The 20,959-nt window shown below is 37.3% G+C and overlaps 1 pseudogene; it reads right to left on the bottom strand.

Moving 5' to 3' along the window:
* Positions 1-1,964: 1,964 nt before the first annotated feature.
* LOC141643560 (putative F-box protein PP2-B12) overlaps positions 1,965-20,959 on the bottom strand; it is a 53,785-nt pseudogene continuing 34,790 nt past the window's right edge.

Here is a 20,959-nt window from a genome sequence, read left to right as displayed (position 1 = left end):
TGATTTATCATACTGCTGGTGTTTGTGACGGTTGTTGATTTATCATACTGCTGGTGTTTGTGACGGTTGTTGATTAATATCGTTGTCTGTTGTTGTATCTGTCTCTGGTCTTCGGGGTGCGTCCCTGGCTGAGTGGAGTCACTTGCGGGAGTGGCTTCACGCCCTTGATTCGCTTTCTGTGGAACCCGCCACAGAAGGGATGTGCACATTAAGGAACATGGGTTTATCGCTCGATGAGATGAGCGGGACTTAGGTATGAACGACTGCGATCCCCCACTGGCGGTGTGGAGTACCTGTTGCGATGGGTACTCTGGCAGGGCTACACACTTTAGTGTGTAGTTAGTTGTGTGGAGATTGATGATGGAGACTGGGGATTGATGTGTTGATTGAGCTGCTTGGTATTTGCTTCATGTTGGTTTGTATCGTGTAATTAATCGACCCCGTTTAAATGTTTTTAAAAGCGTGGTTATCCATTCGGGAGTGGTGAGCAGCGATTATTGAGCAAAAGTATGATATGACGCGTATGGGATAGCCGGGATGAGTCATCACGTGGCGATTAGAAGTCTTCCATTTGTGTCGATTTACGATGTTTTATAGCTTTGATAGTTTTAGCAGTAGACCGTCTGAGAATCTTGTATTTCAGTTTAACAGTTTTGGTTTTGATCATATAATCACTTTAAACTATATTGTTATTTAAATTATGTTTCTTCATTGTCATTTGATGATCATTGCCTCGGGTAACCGAGATGGTGACGTTCTTATACATTAAGTGGTCCTGGTAAGGCACTTGGAGTATGGGGGTGTCACACACCTCCCCCCTCCCTTTAAAAGAATATTCTCCTAGAGAGAGAAGGATATACATCCTCCTTGATAGATACATTTCCCATATTTGTGTCTATCCAAACATCCCCCTTATCCTTCCCTTTCGGCGCCAAACTCCAAGGGACACAATGGTTTACTCCTCCACCTCTTTGCCGCCAAATCCAAAGGGAACGAAGGTCGCAACCCTTCGTTCCATACATCCCATTTGGACGCTACATATGAAGAGGAACAAGGAGATCCATCTGCCTTTATTCACACCATTTCCCAAGAGGCACGAAGGAGGCACCTCTTCGCCCATAACCACCATATTCTTAGGCCTATAAATAGAAAGCATTAGGCCTCATTTTCATTCATCCAGTTTATCCAACAACTTAGATTATTATCCAAATACTTATATATTTTACAAGCATTGTATCCCTACAATCTTGTAGTAATCTTGTAATCATTCTCTTGTAAAACATTATATATTCTATAGTAATGCTTTGCGATATTTCCGCACATCTATTGTTTCGCATTGTTATTACGAGCCATATTCTCCCGAGTGATACTCGTGTGTTGGTTTTGCTTGACTTGCGTCAAGATTCTCACCTTGACAAGAGTGGCACACGCCCTATTTTCCACCCAAAGAAATAAGGACATGACAAGTGGCACTATCTCATAATTCTTATAAAACTGTCATCTTTTATTAATCCTTGTGTCAAGAGTAATTATACCGAAAATCACAAAATATACACAGCGTGCTGAAAATGTCATTTTACTTCCTCATTGTTTCAATCAATGACGCAATTTTTAGGATGACATATAAAAAACAAATTAACACGATCACACAATTGCCTAAATATCTGGCCAGGCGAGTAAAAGCACCCAAAATACAAGTACAAGCAAACTCCTTCCATGATTGGCAAATATTCCGTACTAGAGTAACTTAATAGTAGTAAGTAGATGAATTAAGACAACACAAATTCTCATTATACACGGACACTATCCGTCTATACGTATAGACGGATACTATTTCCCCTCACAAAATACCCATTTGCCATAAAGTGGGAAGCACATGGGGGTGCCCACCTTGTCCCCCTACCCATTTTATTAGAGGTCTTTACCCATCTGTTCGCCCCACCCGTCTATACCAAGACCTATTGTTAAGACAAAGGCCTAAGTTCAATTCCATGAACAACAAGATTGTTCTTAAAATGGAGATTCTCTATCTCTTTGAGAGTCATTTCCAATACCACCCTTTCGCCTTCTCCTACAACACCTATTTGACACCTTCCCATTTCAATCTCCATCCATCCGTCACCCCTTATTCTTGGAAGCTCCTCAGGGGAGATTTGTGTCCTCCATGCATCATAGTCATAGTCATCACGACTCGGTGCTTTAAGATAAACTTCCTTAATTTCATTAACATGATTGTCATCTATTGGCAGCCCATCTTCACTGATCCTTGATAAGGATACCTTCACTGGCTGTCCAAAACCAGTTCCACTTCGGCCTTCAGATTCAATCCTGAACACGAAATATGCGCCATAGTTTGTGCCTTGTGAGAGCAATGTAGCCTGTATTTTGCCTTTTATCTCCAACCAAAACACGTAATTAAGTTTAGCACACTCTGGGAACCTACACCCAAATAAAATATTGCAAAGTGCATATTAGTTGGAATTTTTTTTGGATAATAGAGGTTATTTGGGAAATTAATTTGGGAATTAGTATCCGTTTGAAACTATTTCGTCTAAATGGGTCTACTCATCACTTTTTATTTTTATTTCAATTTTTATACAAAATCGCTAAGAAACCTAACGGCTTTACAAAATGTCATCGTCAAAATAACCATAGCTTTTAGAAAAATAGCGTAGAGGATAAGCCGCTAAGATACCTGGTGGCTTTATCTGTTTTATTAAAAAAAATGTAATAACGCTGAGGCTCCCTCCAACTTGCATTAGGTACTCTTCCAACAACTTGCATTAGGTACGCTATAAAATTGTAGTGATATGGTAAGGCGCTAGGATTTCTAGCGGTTTTGCCTTTTATATATATAAAAAAAAAACTAAGTGAAGCCACTAGATTTCTTAGCGGTTTCATATAAAACTGGAAAAAAATAAAAATTGATAACGTGAATCCATTGGGACAAAATAGTTTCAAACGGACACTAATTTCCCAATTAGTTTTCTAAATAACCTCTATTATCCAAAAAATTGCTCATTTGATTTCCATGTGAATTATGCAGTGAGGATCCTCTGTCCCACTTTTGTGGGAATATATTTGGAAATTGCTAATAACACTGTATGGTTTTTATAGAAATGTAAAAGAGTTTTTCTTGGATTCTTGACTCAGAAAAATAGAATCCTCCCGTTATTGTTATTTTTTTTTCCGGGAATTCCCATGTTACCTCTTAATTTTGTCAGATTTCCCATGGTACCCCTTCTTTTAAGAATCTGTCTATGATATCCTTGAGGTTACATTTTTGTGCCCATGGTACCCCTAATGTAACAGCTCGTTAAATTTTGATGATGTGGCAATGAATTCGTAATTAAAAGTTATTAATAAATATGAAATGAAAATGAAAAGCAGGAGTACTATGAGAAATCTGACAAAATTAAGGGGTACCACGGAAAATTTCCGTAATTTTTAATTAGAGCAAGTCCAATGGTAAGCTAGTTGCAACTAGCTTACCTTTGCCATATCATATTCTAGGCTACAATTACTTTGAGCTACCAACCTACTACAATGGTTTAGCTTAACATTTATACTAGCTTAAATAATTAAAAATGCCAAAACTAAATTACTATTGGTTGATTTTTTATTGTGGGCCCAATTAAGCTACTAGCTTAATGAAGCTAGTAGCTTAAACTAAGCAAGTTTACATGACCAACTACAATGGTGTAGCCACTAGCTTGCAATTTCTAAAAATTACAAGTAAGTCCCTAAATTACACCATTGGACTTGCTCTTAGTAACCTCAAAGATACCATAGCAGATTCTTACAAACAGGAGTACCATGGAAAATCTGACAAAACTAAGAAATACCATGAAAAATTTCCGTTTTTTCCCCCCCTACAAATTAAAGGGAGTCATTAGAGTCGAGAAAAGTCTTACACTGATATTTCAAAACTTGGATCATAAATATTACCCACAACAATTTTACCAACTAAACAATTACGATGAGAATGTAAATTCTTTTGAGTTGCGAATTCATATTACTAAAGTACTAACTAGTAGTAGAAAGCTGAAAGATTCAAGTACCTGGATCCAGGTACAAATGCCCATGTCCAGTATTCAGGGCTGCTTCCCCAGATAACAGATAGCGCCCGAGCTCCTAACATGTAGCATATTTTCCCACTCCATTTGTCCAAGGCGAAGCTCTAAATAATACGATATTATTCAGCAATCACCATATACTAACGTTCATTTTCAAGAACTATAACGAATTATCGATTAAAGTTTAAGATAAGGATAAGGAGACTTTATTATAGTGAGAATTTTCTATCCTATTTTTGTGTCCCATTTCTTGTTATATTCAATTTCTTTTTTGACATGTAAATATAGTAACACATCTACTATGATATACAGAGTATTTATTTAATTTCCATCGTGATGTATCAAGATGAGAGTAGCATGTGACATCACAAATAGGATTATACATCCAGTTGTACCATAAGCATGGTACAACCAAGGTATAAGAATCCGAGCTTATATGTATTCTTTCTGAGCTAATTTAAAGTTCATGTTTTTAATGTGTAAATGGATGAGTTTAATACTATCTAATCAAGCTCATATTTTTTAACATAAAGCTCGGATATTTTATCAGAAAGCTCAGATTCTACATCGTACAACATATACAACTGGTTGTATAGTCCATGAATTGATGTGACATTGATGAGCTCCTATTTCTACCTACATTTCGTTGTGTTTGGAGCTTTATTAGTGACATTTGGAAGCGGTTTTAGACATTTTAATGCTCTTATAACCAATCCTAAGTGTTACTACATTTAACAAGGAATTTCAAGGATGATTTTAAGGTGCTTAAGGGTCAAAAGAAGCACCAAAGAATGGCAAGGAACAAGCATCAAAGAGACATTGAAGAAGCCTTTCAAGAAGCAAGCAAAGGCAGAATTGAAGGCGGAATTCCAGCAGAGAACTCACATCGTGCGAGTTTCTCACCTAGAAAATTGCACCGTGCGATTTTTCTGGGTTTCCGCAATTTTGTTACGGGCTTGCTTCTATCTTTGGCTTTATTGTGGAATCAATACATATATATAAAATAGGAACTTTTCGAGCGATATTAAAGAGTCCAACTTTTGTAGAAATCCTAACAAGAGTATATTTCAAAACAAATTTAATAAATAAAATTACCCTAAGAAGAATAGATATCGAAGAAAATTTAATATGACTATCCTAATAAATGTAGATATCTTAATATTAAAAACAAATTTAAATATAATTATCCTAATAGAAGTAGATCAAATATATCTTCATAAAATTATCCTAATATAAGTAGATTAAAATTATCAACTAGATAACGGACATTCGTAAAAGTTTAAGTTATCCTTTTTATTTTTCTCCCACTTATGGTCTCAATGTCTCATACATTTGTAGTTTGTATTCTAGCATCAAAATAAATTTAAGCAGTTGGCGGATAAATAATGAATTTATTTGATTAAAGTGTTATGTTAAGATGATGTAATGTAATCTTACATTGTTACACGGAGTATAAACTACGGTTCCATCTAAATATAGTCACTAAATTATCATTGGAATGTGTATATAAATCATAAATGCCTCCATATACATTCAAGCGATCAATGCATATAAAACAATACACCGATTTATATATGTTACTATTTTTGTTTCATCATATCAATTTATTACTCTCTATAAGAATGTGGAGATCATTAGGTGGAGGAACGAAACCGAAAAGAATTGAAGTACCATTTGGGAGTTTGGATAAGTCAAAGCTTTTATGTAACAACGGAGCAACTCATAATATTATTCATATGATAAATTGATGATCAAACTACTAATTACTAAATTAAAGGCCTCAAGAGTCAAGAGTGTACATATGTTTTTTTTTGGGTACATAAGAGGGCATAGCCCATAACTAAGGAACTAGACGAGGGGTTGTAACACCCATAATATCCTCGCGTAAAATAGTACGGAGAGCCGCAGTGGGTTCATCGAGATGAGTCACAGTTGTGGACGACGAAACTCCTTGATTAGCTAACCAATCACTAGCTTTGTTAGCTTCTCGATACACATGTAAAAGCTTGACCTTCCAACCGGGTTCTTGAATTAACTCTCTACATCGACTAACAAGATGGCGTAGGCTATTACTAAGAAGTTGTTCCTCCAAAACCAAATTCACACAAGTGACATTATCCATATGGATTAAAAGCTTGTCTATATGCAGTTCCTTTGCGCGCTGAAGACCAGTAAGTAAGGCGAGCATTTCCGCTCTCATCGAGGTACAAATACCCCCGGAGAAAAGATAAGCTGAAATAAAGTTACATGTATCGTCTCTAAAAATACCACCGCATCCTACAGGACCCGGGTTCCCCTTAGACGCACCGTCAGTATTCAAGAGACACCAACCAAAAGGAGGTGGATGCCAACACTACTACAAATCCAGGCAACTACAACGCCCCTTTAACAACGATTATTCACGAAAATCACAATAGACGTTGTAGAATGTATGGCGCGAATTTTACTAAACTTAATTACAACGGGTATGGTTATAAAAACCGTTGTTATTAATTTTAACAACGGGTCACACATGAACAACCGTTGTTAATAATTTGGCGTGAAATTGGCGCAAAGTTAGTGAAAAGTAATCACAACGGTTACTTTTGTAACCCGTTGTTAAAACATATTTGACAACGGGTGTTTTTTACAACCGTTGTTAAAACATATTTCACAACGGTTGTTGTTTAATAACCGTTGTCAATACCTTCCATACTATAAACCACACAAACACAAGTCTCTTTGCACCACAAAACACAACCCTTAATACACAAACACAAACACAAACACAAACACAGCAGACAACCAAACACAAAACACACACTTTCTCTTTCTCTCTTTCTCATCGTCGCTTTATCTTCTCGCCGTCACTGTTGATTTCATCGTCTCTTACGTTCTGTATTTATCAGGTAAATCTTGCCGTCACTGTTAGTTTCATCGTCATTATTTTCTTTTTCTATTTATTTCTTTTGCATGTATGTGTTTTTATCGACCATTATGTTATTTGTTTAAGTATTGTTCGCATAATTAGTTAGTAAAACAATGAAGAAGCAAGATGAAGAAGCAAGATAAACATAATTAATATATATATATATATATATATATATATATATATATATATATATATTTATAAATACATAAATACATAAATACATAAATTAAAAAAAAATTACATATATAAAAATGCAATTCTTATATTTTCATAGAGGATCTTATTCTGCTCTATCGTATCCGTCCTCTCCTCCTTGGCTATTTGGAGGTTCCGTTCAGTGATTGCTATATCGTCATATAGCCGCAATCGCGCTCGCCGCTCCGTCAAGCCATCTTCTTTGGCGTGCTTCAGTGCGGATCGAGCATCCGCAAGGTAGCTCCTGAAACTTTCCTCAATATGGAGGAAACGGCGGATGAAGTTGTTGTTGTTCTCGATCATAGTAAGAGTCTTAAGGATGAAATCATTCATTTTGTTGGAGTTTGGAGTTTGTTTTGAAAGATTAAGTAGAGTTATTTATTTGGAGTTTGTTTTAGCAGTTAGGGTTTGGAGATGTGTATATATCGAGATAATGGAAATGTTAGTTGAGATAATGCAATGTATTTATACTAAGTAATGTGTGGGTTGAGTTGTTTTTTAATTAATATATATGTTAGAAAGTTGTGCCATAATCATCATCATATCTCTCAATGCTGATTCAAATCTTATTACTAACCCTTCTCATTCCATAGTGTCCGTTCATATGCACAGTGATGTCAGTAATAATGCATGCATCGGAATTCTAACGAGCCGTAATTATGCATGCATCTAGTAATATTTAATTTTTTTTTTTTTTTTTTTTAAGAACAAACAACAACGGTTATTTAAAAACAACCCGGTGTCTTTAGTTATAACAACGGTTTTGTATATTAAAACCCGTTGTTATAACTTTCCCCCCAAAATTGAGTCACACTTTCCACAACGGGTTTTTATACTTAAAACCGTTGTTAATATTTTTAACAACGGTTTCCTTAAGAAAACCAAACCGTTGTTAAAACCTTTTACAACGAACGCTTTAACAACGTCCGCTTTTTTATATAACAACGGTTTTTGACCGTTGTTATAGCCTGTATCTGTAGTAGTGCAACGAATGAAAATCTCATTACGAATTGAACCGGGCGTAGGAATAAACAGGGAGAATTTATCGAAAGCCTGCTTGGAAGCTTCGAACTGTTGACGAAGGAGAGCACTCGGATTAATAGGGTTTTCATTAGAACGGCCAAACGCGACATTATTCCTCCACCTCCAAATCCACCAACACATAATAGCGAACTTCATCGACCAATCTTGTATATACACGAACACTTTATTAGAAGCATTTAGCGAGATCCAATCCGAAAACGAAGACAAATAAAAAGCGGGTGATGAACTCGAAATACCCAGTGAGGACCATATTTCTCGAGAGATAGGGCAATGCCTAAGAACATGGTTTATAGTTTCCTCACTAGCTTGGCACCGTGGATAGCTTGGATCGTATGAGAGATTACGCCTGACTCGGTTCACATTGTACATAGCTCGACCATGTGCAGTTAGCCATATAAAGAATTTAATTCGTTGTTGGACCGGTAGCTTCCATATTACGTGCCATTGTACCTGATTAACTTCCGGGAACGGTTCCAATGCTTTGATAATGTTCAAAGCGTATTTTATAGAAAATTTACCATGAGACGTACCGTTCCAATAAAGAGAATCAACTAAATTAGGGTCCGGAGATAGTGAAAAGGAGGCTATTTTCAGAAGGTAGTCTTGCGGTAAATAATTGGCGAAAATATCCCATTTCCACCCGTTATTTTCGTCCCACATATCACTCACCGTAGCTCCTAATAACAAATTGGGAGTGGGCATTACAGCAATGTCGGAGTATCCCGACTTCAACCCATGAATGATCCCAAAAGAGAGTCATGTGACCGTTTCCAACTGCCGAGGTTGTTCCTTTTGCTATATTACCTGCTGGAGATGAAATGACTGCCCACACGTTAGATATATTTGATTTGGATGTAAACATATCAACGTCACACCTCCCATTGCAATACTTCGCTCCAAGAACTCGGGACCAGAGACTTTGAGGTTCTGCTAAGACTCTCCAACCCAGTTTTGTGAGGAAAGCGGCATAAGCTTGACGGGAAGACGTAATACCGAGCCCACCATCACCTTTCGGTTTTTTTATAGTTTCCCATGAAATAAGATGAACCTTCCTTTTCTCCTCGTTCCCTCCCAAGAGAAAGCTTCTCATTTTGCGATCTAGCGAATCGCAAGTAGTTTTCGGAATCTTCGCCGTCTGCATACTATAATTAGCCATTGTTGACAGAGTGGATTGGACTAAAGTAGCTCTACCCGCAAGGGATAAATGCTTGGTGCTCTAACCTGCTAGTCACCGATTAAACCGCTCCATGATGTTTGAAAAAGTATGTCTTGTAACCCGTCCATTGATTGTAGGCATACCCAAATATGAGCCCAAATCGTTAGTTATCTCGAAACCCAACCGGTTCGAAACCGCCTAATGGACGTCTACACGCGTGTTTGAAGAGAAAAATACGCGGGATTTAGCTAGGCTAACCTTTTCGCCAGAAGCTCGACAAAAGATATCCAATACTTTAGTTATGACTGCCGCCTGATCAGTTGTAGCCTCTGCAAATAAGACCATATCGTCTGCAAAAAAGAGGTTAGAAATACGAGGTCCGTTCGAGCAAACTGAGATTGGTTTCCAATTATTTTCTCGGACTTCCGCATCAATAAGCTGCTGTAATTTCTCTAGACACATAACAAAGAGGTAGGATGAGAGAGGATCCCCTTGTCGAACACCTCTCGATGGCGTAAACATATCAGTCGGTTCTCCGTTCCATAAGATTTGCATCCTAGAAGTTGTAACACATTCCATAATGACATCGACTAAATAAGCCGGTATGCACATGTCATTTAAAGTATCTCGAATAAAATCGCAGCACAGGCGATCATATGCTTTTTCAAGATCGATTTTTATCGCCATAAACCCTCTATTACCCTTCTTTTTTCTCATGGTATGGATGACCTCTTGGAAAACCACAATATTATCGGATATTTGCCGGCCCGGGACAAACCCGCTTTGAGTCTTCGAAATTAAACGAGGTAGCACCTGTTTTATTCTATTGGCCAAAATTTTACTAACAATTTTATAAGAAACATTACAGAGACTTATCGGGCGAAATCGCGTAATATATTCGGGACCAGTTACCTTGGGGATTAGAACTATGTGAGTATCATTAAAATCCGCCGGGAATCCCTTCCCTTGGAGAGCTTTGATGACTGTCGCACAGACCGACTTTCGCACTAACTCCCAATTCTTAAGAGCTTGAAAACCATCGGGACCCGAAGCTTTTAAAGCCCCCATATTATGAACCACACCTTCAACCTCAGCCTCTGTTTACGGGCGTGTGATCCAACCAAAATCGTCGGGACTTAATTCGGGAAAAAGATCGTATGGGACATCGGCATTCGCATCATAATCGCCTTCCTGTGTATAAAGATTTTTATAAAAGTCAACTACCAAATCGATAAGGGCATTTCGATCCTCCACCCAAATGCCTTCGCTGTTTTTGAGGGAGTTAATTCGGTTACGCCAACGACGAACGAGGGTACTAACATGAAAAAAGGAGGTGTTTCTATCTCCATCCCTAATAAAATCAACTCGCGATTTCTGGTACCAAAGGATTTCTTCGCGTTCGAGAGTTTCGTCTAATTCTCAACGAAGCTTTGCCTCCAGCACAATAGTTCCTTTATCTCGTACTAAGGCCAGCTTTTTTTGACATCTATTAATTCTAGCAATGAGTTCTCTCTTCTTCCTAAAAATATTACCAAACACTTCTTCATTCCAAGTCTGTAGTTTTGTAGAAAGAGTGCTAAGTTGAGTGGACAGTTCTCCTTCGGGTTGCCAATGACTGGTAACGAAATCAGTTAATTTATCGTGGGTTAGCCACACGGCTTGAAAACGAAACGGTCGATGAATGACATTGAGAGGGGCGAAACCATTAGGGGATATCAAAAGGGGGCAGTGGTCGGACTGTATAGCCGGCAGATGTTTAACACTTGCCTCGCTGAATAAAAGACTCCAATCACTATTACATAAAGCACGGTCCAATTTAGCACTTTGCCTGGTTTCGACGCTATTACCTTGGGACCAAGTGTGAGCAGCACCTGAAAATTCTAGTTCGACCAATTCGCATGATTCGATCCATTTATTAAACAAATCACATCGACGGGCCATATTTGCATTTCCTCCATGTCTTTCAGAGAGATTCCGAGTTTCATTGAAATCACCCGCCACCATCCAAGTCATATTATTACGTCTTGCGAATTCCTCTATTTCCACCCAATGTTCTCTCCTATTATGGGGGTCCGGGCTGGCGTAAACTGCTGTGAAAAACTAAGGAGTACCGCTACTCCTTGATACCTCCATGGTAATATACTGAGAATGTTTAGTAATGGGAGTAATTTCGACGATATCCGATTTTCAATAAACCCATATACCTCCTCGAAAGCCTACTGCATCTACCCTAGCATGACTATCATATCCCACAATTTTTTGAACTTTTTCAGCATGCTCTTCACCCATATGGGTTTTGATAAGTACAAAAACTGAGGGTTTATAGGTTCGTATAATTTCTTTTAATGCTGCAATCTTTGGTTTGCTAGCAGAGCCTTGGAAATTCCATACCATACACGTGGTGTGAGGTAAGTTTGGGGTTAGGTTTGGTATTATGTCCGACATAAAATAAGGTAAAGAAGACAGCTGCGAAACATACGCTCGACTAACGATAGATAATACCCCGTTAACATTCCATGGAATCGACATCTCGACCCATAAGCTCGTTGGATTCTTCTTGACCACTTCGAACGTCAGATTCATTGATGGAGACTCCCTTGCCATCACCCCCATAAAGGGTACGGCCATCCCCTCCCAAGTCGTGAACATGAACCGGCGATATGGGGGTATCATAAGAACCTGAGTTAGATCGACTATCGAGTGCTCCGGCTCTGGGTTGCACTCGACTACTGTCGAGTAATTGAGCATTCTGAATAGGGTCTGAATTCTCGGTGTGTCGGGGTGAATTTCCTTTCTGCGTTGGCAGTAGAATAATAGGGTTGATAGGCTGATTGTTGGGATGAGTGGAATTGATATTATTGTTTATAATCTTGGGTGTTTGATTTTTATTTGGAATAGGAATATTATTGGAAATATTACGTAAAATATTAGACTCAATTTGGGTAGATGGACTGAGGGGAGATTTTTGCTGGATATTTCGGGTAGCTTTATTGTTGATAATATTTTTGGAAGATGAGATTCTCCTATTTTTTGGTAATTGGTTTAGATTAGGAAGGGTTGTATTATTTTTACTATTATTTGGAGAGATATTTTTGCTTGTAGAATATTGTGTTGGTTGACCAAATATTCCATTGGATGAATTAGGATTGCTATCAGACTGTCCCAAACTACTAAGGGCACCAAACCTGGATCCGTCTTTGGAAGTACTCCCGAACTCGAAAGTGCCTTGTTTATGGTTAGGCTGCACGTTGGTGACCTCACCCTTTCCTGCTGGCTTCCGACGAGGTGGTTTTTTAACCACCATCCATTCTCCAAAATCAGATTGTTCCTCTGGTCGAAGGCCTGCCTCCAATGAGTGCTCTCCCACGGGAGCAGAGAAAGTTTCGCTTCTTTTATCGGGGTCAGTAACCATGGTGGAATTACCGTCTAGCTCCTTGGCACAACCGTTTGCTTTATGACCAATTTTCCCGCATTTAAAGCATATCATTTTCAATCCCTCGTACTGAATACAGTAAACTTTTCTATATAATCGAAACTTAGAAAGCAACGGTTTCGAAATATCGACTTCAACACTTAGCCTGGTAAACTGACCTCGTTCCGCAGAGGCCGTATTCTTATCGATTCTGATAATTTTCCCTATTTTTGATCCGACTTTCTTGAGAAATTTCTCGTTAAAGTACTCGACTGGCAGATTTGGGATTCTAACCCAAGCTGTCAAATACTTGATGTTATCCTTCGCCGGCACAAAATTAGACACCCATTTTCGAATAGTCAAATAATGATCGTCAATCATCCAAGGTCCTTGGGTGATGACAAATTCATAATCTTGTCTAGATGAGAAATGAGCGATGTAGTAAGAGCCAGTCAAATCCGTGAGAGTTAGCTTACCCTTAATCGACCATTTGGCTTGTAATTTCCTCATAAGCGAAAGGTACCCGATATTTTTATCAAACATCTTGACGATAAGAGAGTGGCGCCATGGCTTTCGAATTTGCGATTTTTCCTGCTTCGTTAGACATATTCTAGGGCAAGTCTTATCCTCTTCTTCATCATTGTAGTCAATATCGTCCTCGGAATCGTCTTCGAAATCGTCTAGCATTGGATCGTCAAAGGTATAAGACTCTGGATTAAAGCCTTGTACCATATCCTTATAAGATGAATTCACAACCGGTCTCTGCTCAGGAGAACGAAGAATAGGGTTGGGGATCTTAAGGCTCTCCTCAGATCTTGCTTGGGACGGAGATGTGGCAAGAAAATCATTCAAGTGCATAGTCTTTCTCTTTGCATTCTTAACTGGGAAAGTGGGAGTTCCACTGGTGAGATTCTCGTCGTTCACCTGTGGATTGGCAATGGGAACGGTCTCCGGCGGGAGGCCGCTAATAGGATCAGGCATTTTGAAAAACAAAGGTTTTTTCTCTCTCTAGGTTTTTTCTCTCTCTTATAGGTCTGGTCAGAGTGTACATATGTTATGATCATTAACTAATTAAATCAAAAGAACGCACATTATGTTTTAATTTAATCAAATCGTGCTTGTGCACTACAACGTATTTACTCAACCATTTATCTTTGTGTTTGAGTGTTGGATTTACGTACTAAGTAGAATTCTATTTACTCATATTTCTATACTTTAAATTTATATTTACTTAGATTTTTATGCATGTAGGAATAAAATTTGAGATAGATAATCAACGATTATGCAAGGTTCAAGGGTTTTTAAGATATATTGCCCTTTCGAATTTTTTATGTATGTATATATTTTACTAATTTACATCAAATGATTTTTTTTTCTTTTAGTTCATTAAGATCTATCTACAAGGGGCTGGATAAAGTTTTCATTATGTAACAGATAAATAAGTAATAAAGCAATTGAATACTCTATTATATTAAAGGTCGAATACAATTTTAATCTATACTATCCGACGACTTGATATAAATAAAAATCCGTTCACAATTTCATATACTATATCTCAGATTTCATTAGTCATACTAAAACTGAAAAGTTAACTGAAATCTAAAAAAGTAGCTTAAACGGTAACTGAATATTAGGTGCCGATAAGTTCGTTGATTAAATAAAAAATGTTTGACAAACTAACCGAAAGGGAGCTGTTTTTTGGTAAATGACATTATAAGTAATCCATATTTAATATTATAAATTGAAGGAATAAAAAAAACTGGTAGCTTTCTCATATGTTACTCTTATTTTGGTAAATAATTTATCTACCAACTACTTACAAAAAATTAAGATAAATGAAATTTTGGTCAAATAAGCTTAAGCTTATTTCTTTGAAACAGGACCTAAATAAGAGATTTTTCTTGATCTCCCAACCATCCTCGTATAAAATTGATTTTATTTTGATGGTTTTTCTGGCCATGTTTACTTGTTTTTGAGCCTATTGTTAGGAGTTGATCACAAGCTCCATTTTTTTAATTTTATAAACATGATTAATAGAATAAATAGCTATTGGTTCAGAATAAATATTAGCAATTAGACATTATAACAGAATGTACGTACATAGTCCATCATCACGAGGAACAGAATAAATAAGTTATTTGTTCAAAATAAATATTAGCTTGCCATATAAGAATAAAAATTGTTATCTCTACAATAAGAAAAAAACAAATTTAATAAAAAAGGAAATCTATCTTAAGTGTCCAATTATATCGCATTTCTCTTGGATGCAGCGAATATAAATAAAGTTCTAGGCTCAAAATGAATTTTAAATCATGTCAACCATAGGATTTAGACATGGGTAAAAATAATATCAGAATGATTTAAGAAAGTTATAGAATAAACGATATAACATTTAAATGGAACGAAACTATGTTAAGATCAACACAAATTGAGGCGATTATGATTTTGAATATTTTTACCCGCGACAACTAGGGCCATGTAATTTTTCTATTAAATACGGGTATGCAAAGGTCTATATTTGTCCTGCCCCTCCCTCGTATGACATCCTTGATTTTAGGAGTCGTTTTTTTAAAATTATCCAGGACTTGGCAGAGAAATTAGTCGGGTTAAACTTTGGCAACAAAATTAATTATCTTTTAGAAATTTACACTAAATGTACTTCATCCTCTTCGCAATGATCGTTTGTATTGCTTTTGCACAGTCGTCAATGCGGTAGTTTGACCATGATTTTAGACATATTAATGGTCAAAGTTATAAAAGTTTGATCCCTAAGAAGCAAGATGGAGATGTTTAAGAAGAGAAGGAAGTATACATGATAATTTTTTTCTCGGAAATTTTCCATGGTTCCCTCGAACGTTATCAGGTTACACATGGTATCCTCTTTTTAAGTTTCTACATATGATACCCATATGTTTACTTTTTTTCTTTCCCAGAATACCTTTTGGTAAACTTATGTTATAATGTCGTTACTCCTATGACTTGTGGCGCCATTTTTTTGTTATCTAATACACTAAGACTTCATCATTTAATACTTAATTCCTTATTTTATCTAATAAACTAACATTTAATACTTAAATAAAAAAACACAAATAACATAACATAATCATTACTCATCTAATTACTCAGAGGAGTAACAACATTATGACGAAAGTTTGTCAAAGGGTATTTTGGGAAAGAAAAGGTAAACACAAGGGTACCATATGTACAAACATAAAATGAGGGGTAACACATATAATCTGCCAAAGTTCGAGGGTACCATGGGAAATTTCCCTTTTTTTTTAATATAACTCATAATGGTATGCTCTACCAAGTGTGGTATGCCGATTATGTTGTTGAGGATTGAAAAAAATTAACTTCCTAAGAGGATTATGTAACAGGATCTGTCTTATTATCAATCGCCTTGAAAAGTTCGTACTAGAAGGGAAGATAATTACAGGTTCCAAAGTCGGCAAAATGTACTTAACTCGAGGATAATAATGACTTCCTCAGATGTAAAGATTTCTTTCGTTCTTAAGTGGAGACAATATACATTGGGGCTTTCTACGCCATGACAATAAACGAGAACCATGGACAGTCACTTAATCATGTTGAATTTACGTGCCGAAACAAGTATTTAGTAATGGCCATCCCTACGTAGAAGTGTCAAGAACAACGTCATCCGAGGGATTAAAGCTCTCATCGATGATGGAGACCAAATGTATTAAAACCACACGAAGGACATTGTTTACAAAAAGTTTTCACTAATTTACCAAAATAGGTGTCGTATTAAATATTTTGCATGAAGCTTTCAAGGACAAGTAGTCTTAAGTATACATAGTCAAAAACTATTTCGGTTTAAAATCGATGGTGTGTGAGACAATAAGAACGATAACTTTATAATCCAACTATATCTCTGAATGTTATACAACTAATATAGTTAATGCCAAATAATTTGCAAAACTAATAAAGGTTGTCTCCGTTATTAAGAGTTCATTTCGGTGAGCTCCACCATGTTTATTGACGATATCATTTTTTTTAATCAAAAATCGGTTGTGCCTGCAACAATGAAAAAACTAACAACGTACTATAACTATGTCATTTGATGTTATACTGTTGAATGACAAAGCTTTTATACTAAAAACATTAATTATTCATCTGTAACCAACTACACCAACAACGATAGTGAAGTGTTGTAATAAGTTGATGAAGAAGGCGTTGGTGGAATTAGGAACATCTTAGTTGAGGGAAGGCATAAGGAGGGCGAGTGAGGAAAGAGAGACTTTATTTGGAGGTATTTGGGTCACTTACTTGCTATGATAGTGCCTTAACGAAAAGTGACCATGTGTTTTGATGAGGGTGATATAAGAAGGGAGTGCGTGGGAGAAGGAAGGAGAATTGGTTGAGCATACCCAGGCTTCTTTTTAGCCTAGCAGTGATGAGCTTTACTATAGTTTGCTCGGGACGAGAAAATGGCTAAGTGTGAGGTGTTTGATGAGCTCCCATTTCTACCAACATTTCGTTGCGTTTGGAGCACAATTAGTGACATTTGAAAGCGGTTTTTGGACATTTTAATGCTCATTAACCGATCCCAAGTGTTACTACATTTAACAAGGAATTTCAAGGAGGATTTGAAGGTACTTAAGGGTCAAGAGAAGATCCAAAGGAAGGCAAGGAACAAGCATCAAAGAGATATTGAAGAACCCTTTTAAGAAGCAAGCAAAGGAAGAATTGAAGGCGGAATTCGAGCAGAGAACTCGCACCGTGCGAGTTTATTACCTAGAAAATCGCATCGTACGATTTTACTGGCTTTCCGCAATTTTGTTACGGGCTTGCTTCTATCTTAAGGCCCATTAATTCTTCTCATCTTAGGACTATATATATAGATGGATGCCATTAGGTTTTCATCATCTTTGGCTTTATTGTGGAATCAATTTGTAATTTGAAAAAGTATCATCTTTTAATTGGGTTTTAGATCTAGCATAGAGAACTAATCTCCTTTTCTTAATCCAACTCAAAGGTGTAATCTTTGGTTGTAAGACACCCTATTCTTTCCTTAATTTTCGTTATTGCTGTTAATCTCTTCTGTTTTATTTGTTGAATTTTGTAATCCTTGTTTGATTATAGTAATTAAGTGTGATTTCCTTGTTACTTAATTAAATCAAGTTCCTTAATTTATTGTTGTTGGTTTATTAAGTGTGATTTCCTTATAATCCCATCTTGCAAAAACTTGTTATTAGACTAATGAATGTGATTTCTTCTTAGTTTAATTGACAATTGAGAGATTAATTTATGATTACTCATTAGTTGTGTTTTCATTGTGAGTAATTGCACCTATTAGATTCCTATTGCTTCATCTTCTTGTTAACTACTCTATGTGTGTGATTTCCACTAGAGAAACTAATAAGTTGGGTCGATTGCTAAGTGTGAATTCCTTGTTTTTGGCTTCTAATAAGGGAATTTGGAGATTGTATCTCACTAATAGGGCAATAATATTAGTTAAAGGATTGATTGTGTCAAGGATCAACTAAGGTGTCTCACTTTATTGAGTTGGGTCAAGTCTTTCTCAATATTTGATAATTTTCCATCTTAAAATCGATTTGCTTGCTACTTTCTACTCACTCTTGTTTGAATTTTGTTTTGCTTTTGTTATATTTGAAAACCAAACCAAACAGCCCCCCCCTCTTATTTAGATACTTGTTTGTAAATTAGTGATAATTGTTCTAATTGCATAGTTGGAAATCGAATACGACCCCCCCCCCCCTCTCTTGGGTACGATCCCCTTCTTACTACTTTACTTGTTTTATAATTAGTGTTAATTATTAAGTGTGGCTTATACATTTTTAATTTGACCGTCTTTTTTAGCGACGTTTTAGGCGTGTCAAATTTTGGCGCCGTAGCCGGGGAAGGTAATGTTTTTGTTAGTGTTTTTATTTGTGTTGTTAGTATAGTTGTGCCAAGTTACTTGCAATTGTGTTTGTAGTAGCTAAATCGTGTTCTTAGGTTTGCTTGTGTGAGCATTTTTTATCGTTTGTTTGTTGTGTAGATTCTTTTATGGTTCAAACTAGGAACTCGAGTGAACCTTTGCTTCCCCTCAACCCGGAAACTCAAAGGACTTTCGCTTGTCTAGGAGGAGGTATAAGACGAGAACCTCCGGTTATTCAACACATCAATCCAATAAACTATCAAGAGCAAGAAGAGGATAATCATTCTTCTTCTTCTTCCAACAACACCGTTTTTGTTATACAAAACGAACCACAACCCATAATTATCATCATGGGAGATGCCGAGAACCCCTCTAGAGCAAGGATCATCAAGGAGCTCACCGCTCCGGACCTTACACAAGTTCCTTTGTGGATCTCCTTTCCGGCTCTAGCGGAGAACGTCACCTTTGAACTCAAAGTCGGGCTTATTCATCAATTGCCACAATTCCATGGGACAAGTACGGAGGATACCAACAAACACTTCAACAATTTCCATGTGGCGTGTTCTAGTATGAAGCCCAACAGAGTAACCGATGAGCAACTCCATTTAAGAGATTTTCCCTTTTCATTGAAGGATGCGGCAAACGATTGGCTCTACTACCTTCCCACCGGAAGTATTACCACATGGAACATATGTAGAAAACCTTCTTGGAGAAATACTTCCCGCTAGCCTTTCCTCACAACTCAAGAAGGAGATAAGAAATGTGGAGAAAATAGATGGGGAAAATCTATATGTGTATTGGGAGCCATTTAAGCGACTACTTGCTAGTTGCACATACCATGGTTACACCGATCATGATTTGCTCTTGAACTGTTGTGGTGGACTTCTTGAAGAGGATGCAAGAATGATTAAGGCCGCCACTCTAGGTGGAATTGAGTACATGTCGGTCCAAGAAGCAAATGATTTGATTGAAAGGTTAGTGGGAAGCTCTAGGAATTTTGGAAGAAGAATCAAGAAGGCAAGTGTAACATCTTCTTCAAGGCAAAACTCCAACCACATGGAAGACAAAGTTGATTTTCTTACCAACTTGGTTAAGGAACTCGCAAAAGAAATGGAGTACATCTCATGTGAAATTTTGTGGCCTTTATAATAATTCAACCCATCCCACCGATAGGTGTCCAACTTTGTTGACGGGAGAAGGAGATGAAGCAGTGAAAACTTTTGGGTTTAAGAAATTTGACCCCTACTCCAATACTTATAATAAGGGGTGGAAAGCTCATCCTAATCTTGGGTGGGGTGGCAACCAAAACCAAAATCAAAACCAAAGAGGACCATCAAACTCTTCATTTCAAAAGCCACCTTAAAATCAATCACAAAATTCCTTCGAAGACATGATGAAAACACTTACCGTAAATCAAGTGGCTTTGCAAGCCAATACCAAAGAGTTTCAAACCGCCATACTTCAACAAACTCGGCTCACCGACTCTAGAATTCATAATCTTGAGACTCAAGTGGGTCAAATTCTCAACACACTTACTAAACAACCTACTCAAGGAGGGAGTCTCCCTTCTCATACCATTCCCCCACCTACCACGGAACAATCACAAGCAGTTTCCTTGAGGATTGGTAGGGAGTTGGTAGAGGCACCCAAGGCTCTTAAGAAATCAAAGCCCCTTCCGATTGTTCATGAAGTTAAGGATGTAGTTGAAGGCGAATTAAAGTAGTGGTGGAACATGAGAAAACATCTACACCTGAGAAAGTGAGGATTAATGAACCACTCCCGGAATACGAGCCACAAGGTCCCTTTCTAAGTGCTTTAAATGACACAAGGATAATGGATAAGAAGACAGCAAGCCTTTACGATATCTTTCGTAAGGTGGACGTAAACATCTCACTTCTTGACCTTCTTAGTAGTGTGCCAAAACATGCTAAATTTTAGAAAGAATTGTGCACTACTAAGAGGACCAATAAGGCTAAGCGTATGAAGAAAGTGAGGGCTAGTGAACATGTATCAAACAATGTTTAAAAACGTTTGCCATAAAAATGCGGGGATCCGGGAATGTTCACTATTCCTTGCAAGATTGGTGAATTGGATTGTCAAAGATCTATGCTTGATTTGAGAGCCTCAATCAATGTTTTACCTAGTTACCTTTATGAGCCTCTTAAGTTGGGACCCTTGAAATCGACTCGTGTGGTCATTTCATTGGCCGATAGGTCGAACATTTATCCCAAAGGCCTCATAGAGGATGTGATGGTCAAGGTGG

The sequence above is a fragment of the Silene latifolia genome, chromosome 1, assembly GCF_048544455.1.
Source record: "Silene latifolia isolate original U9 population chromosome 1, ASM4854445v1, whole genome shotgun sequence".
NCBI classification, from domain to species: domain Eukaryota; kingdom Viridiplantae; phylum Streptophyta; class Magnoliopsida; order Caryophyllales; family Caryophyllaceae; genus Silene; species Silene latifolia.
The sequence above is the reverse complement of the archived record's forward strand: the minus strand, read 5'-3'. Positions and strand labels throughout refer to the sequence as shown.